Source organism: Octopus bimaculoides, chromosome 18 (assembly GCF_001194135.2).
Source record: "Octopus bimaculoides isolate UCB-OBI-ISO-001 chromosome 18, ASM119413v2, whole genome shotgun sequence".
Classification (NCBI taxonomy): domain Eukaryota; kingdom Metazoa; phylum Mollusca; class Cephalopoda; order Octopoda; family Octopodidae; genus Octopus; species Octopus bimaculoides.
The window spans coordinates 46,457,026-46,460,608 of record NC_068998.1 but is presented as its reverse complement, the minus strand read 5'-3'; the positions used below and the strand labels follow the sequence as shown (position 1 = coordinate 46,460,608).

Sequence of the window (3,583 nt, the reverse complement as noted above, 5' to 3'; positions counted from 1 at the left end):
CACACACACACACACACACACACACACACACACACACACACACACACACACACACAGACAGAGACACACTCAGACACACAAACATGCCTATACAAATATCTGTCTTTCACATCTCTACACCAACGTAAGAGCATGGATTGTGAGACTGGGATTCTACCAAATGTTGTACTTGAACACTCCACCATACGTCATTCCAACAAGGATACCTTTACACATTCATCCGACCTGTTAGAAATAACAGCCGCGCCTCCTTCACTTTTAAACGGAATATTTTAGGACAATAAGACAAACATCTTACACTGCACCTAGACTAGATTGACATGATGCCACCCATCAACATATCCAACAGCTGAGCCACAAATAAGTTGTCACTTCTTTCTGCTTACAGTGACCATCATAGTTGGTATCGTATCACCTCGACTCAGGTACTCCTGAATCATTCGCATCTACATACTGTGAACACTAGTGGAGGCGCAATGGCCCGGTGGTTAGGGCAGCGGACACGCGATCATAGGATCGCGGTTTCGATTCCCAGACCGGGCGTTGTGAGTGTTTATTGAGCGAAAACACCTAAAGCTCCACGAGGCTCCGGCAGGGGATGGTGGCGAACCCTGCTGTTCTCTTTCACCACAGCTTTCTCTCACTCTTACTTCCTGTTTCTGTTGTGCCTGTAATTCAAAGAGTCAGCCTTGTCACACTGTGTCATGCTGAATATCCCGGACAACTACGTTAAGGATACACGTGTCTGTGGAGTGCTCAGCCACTTGCACGTTAATTTCACGAGCAGGCTGTTCCATTGATCGGATCAACTGGAACCCTCGACGTCGTAAGCGACGGAGTGCCAACATTGTGAACACTATTCCAGGCCCCGCATGAACCGTTATTTCTCGACTTCCTCTGGGATCACCTCACTGTTCATGGGTTTTTTTCCTGCAGTTCTAGACAGGAAAATATTCAAGACAAACGGGGATTGCCTTCTTCCATCACCTCCTCGGCCTCGGAGACCCTATGAAGGGACATAAATACAGCCCTTCTACTTCCATATTACACCAGGGAAAACGTAGATCGAAATTCTGCTTTGCCATGCCTTGAACTTTCAACTCCTTGACGGAATCGTAGTGATGCCGTCGTAACATGTGCAATACCTTGGACATTTTTAGTTTTGGTGGAGCCCGTCCCTCTCGTGATCGGATCACAGTCGATGTTTTGCAGAAGAGAGAAAGTCTGATTGACAGAGGGGGGAGAGGGAGAGAGAGAGAGAGAGAGAGAGAGAGAGAGAGAGAGAGAGAGAGAGAGAGAGAGAGAGAGAGAGAGAGAGACTGGTAGTTCAGCTACAGTCCCCCACCCACCCAAGGATGAAAAGCAAAGTAAACGTCGGCGGAATTTCTCAGAGAACCGAGACGATCCACAGAAAGCCAAGAATACCGACCCTCTTACAACTGCCAATGAGTCGCATTGACCTAAAGCATACCAAACAATGGATGTCAAATATGGAACGCATTTGGTCAAAGAAAGACTTACTCAGTCAGGAGAGACCCTAGGCTAAACAACAATCACAACAACAACAACGTTTCACTCTTTAAAAACAAAAACAAAAAAAATGGTTAATTATTCCACCGGTTGAATCATTTATCCTATCTATAGCCAGATTATTCAAAAGCGATTGAGTATTTCACAGACACGTGTACCGTTAACGTAACCCTGAGACACAATCAACATGAAACAACGTATGATAAATTAGTCCCTCTTTATTATTATTATCATTATTATTATTATTATTATTTTTATTATTTTTATTATTATTATTATTTGTCTTTGCCTTTCGGGGTCAATAAATTAAGTACCGGTGAAACACTGGGGTCGATGCAATCGACTTGTCCCCTCCCGTAAAATTTCAGGCCTTGTGCCTTTAGTACGAAGGGTTCTTCTTCTTCTTCTTCTTCTCCTCCACCTCCTTCTCCTTCTTCTTCTTCTTCTTCTTCTTCTTCTTCTTCTTCTTCTTATTATTATTATTATTATTATTATTATTATTATTATTATTATTATTATTATTATTATTATTAAGGCGACGAGCTGGCTGAATCGTTAGCACAGCGGGGAAAATGCTTAGCAGCATTTCGTCCGTTTTTACGTTCTGAGTTCAAATTCTGCCGGGGTCGACTTTACCTTTCATCCTTTCAGGGTCGATAAATTAAGTACCAGTGAAACACTGGGGTCGATGTAACCGGCTGGTCCCCTTCCCCAAATTTCAGGCTTTGTGCTTTTAGTAGAAAGGATTATTATTATCATTATTATTAGTCGTCCCTAGGCGTAACTATAACATCCTCATGTCATAATTTTTAGTCCAAAACAGTATCAGCTGATTGCAAGTCTTCAATGAACGGTGTTTATTTCACAGATTTCCTTCCCCTATATGGATTGTCTTCAAGGGTGGGTACCATCTACCCATGACTATATTCGATGGCCGATGACTCTCCGGAGTTCCTCCGTCCTTTGACGGGTCTTGTCTTTCATTCCGCAAGGTGTCCAAAAATCACCCTCCTCACCAAGTAAGTTTGGCGGGGTTACCAGTTTAGTCGCCTACGACCCGACCGTCCAACAAGCTGTTCTGGATCACATGTTACCACTAACGCAAGTGGCCGAGTATTCGGAAGGACGAAGAGAGAAAGACAAAACTAAATTTAAGGGTTACAGATACAAACCATCTAGCAAGCTTCCGTACTGTTTCCTTCGCTCCAGTTTCATTCATAAGGTTTCTGTCTACTTGTGACTATGGTAAAAGAAACTACTCAAGGTGCTCCGCAGCGGGATCGATCCCGAGCGGAACCTCATACCTACTAAATGAACTTCTTAACTAATAGTCCATACATGACTACACTACACCATACAACATCACCCTATATTACACTGTACTATACTACATTACACTCAGTACAGTTATTTACTTGTCTCTGTCATTAGACTGCGGCCACACTGGAGCACTGCCTCTAGGAACTTTTAGTCGAATGAATGAATCGACCCCGGTACTTATTTTATCGTAAAGCTTGGTACTTGTTCTATCGACTCTTTTGCCGAACCTCTAGATTACGGGGACGTAAACATATCAGCACCGGTTATCAAACGGTGGGGGGGGGGCGGACAAACACAGACACACGCACACACACACTCACAGACACACGCACACACACACTCACAGCCACACACATACGACGGGCTTCTTTTCAGTTTCTGTCTACCTCATCTAGTGGGAACCTGGAACCATACTATACTATACTGTACATACACACACACACACACACACACACACATGTATGAATACATACGTATGTGTATATGCATGTTTGTTTATGTATGTATACATATATACACATACGTATGTATGCATGTTTATGTATATATATATATATATATATATATATATATACACATACGTATGTATGCATGTTTGTTTATGTATACACACACACATATATACACCCACTTTAATGCTTAGCCAACATGCGAACAGTCAGTCATTCATAAACAGACATTCGCTTTCCCTCTCACTTTTCCTCTTACTCATACACACAATCCCCCCCCCCCC

The 3,583-nt window shown here is 42.9% G+C and overlaps 2 protein-coding genes across 5 annotated transcripts in view; one reads left to right on the top strand and one right to left on the bottom strand.

Annotated features, from left to right (window-relative positions):
- LOC106877380 (solute carrier family 28 member 3) overlaps positions 1–3,583 on the top strand; it is a 184,474-nt gene that overhangs the window by 1,191 nt on the left and 179,700 nt on the right. The gene's annotated exons all lie outside the window — the stretch shown is intronic.
- Positions 1–3,583, bottom strand: part of LOC106877379 (uncharacterized) — a 39,397-nt gene that overhangs the window by 26,393 nt on the left and 9,421 nt on the right. The gene's annotated exons all lie outside the window — the stretch shown is intronic.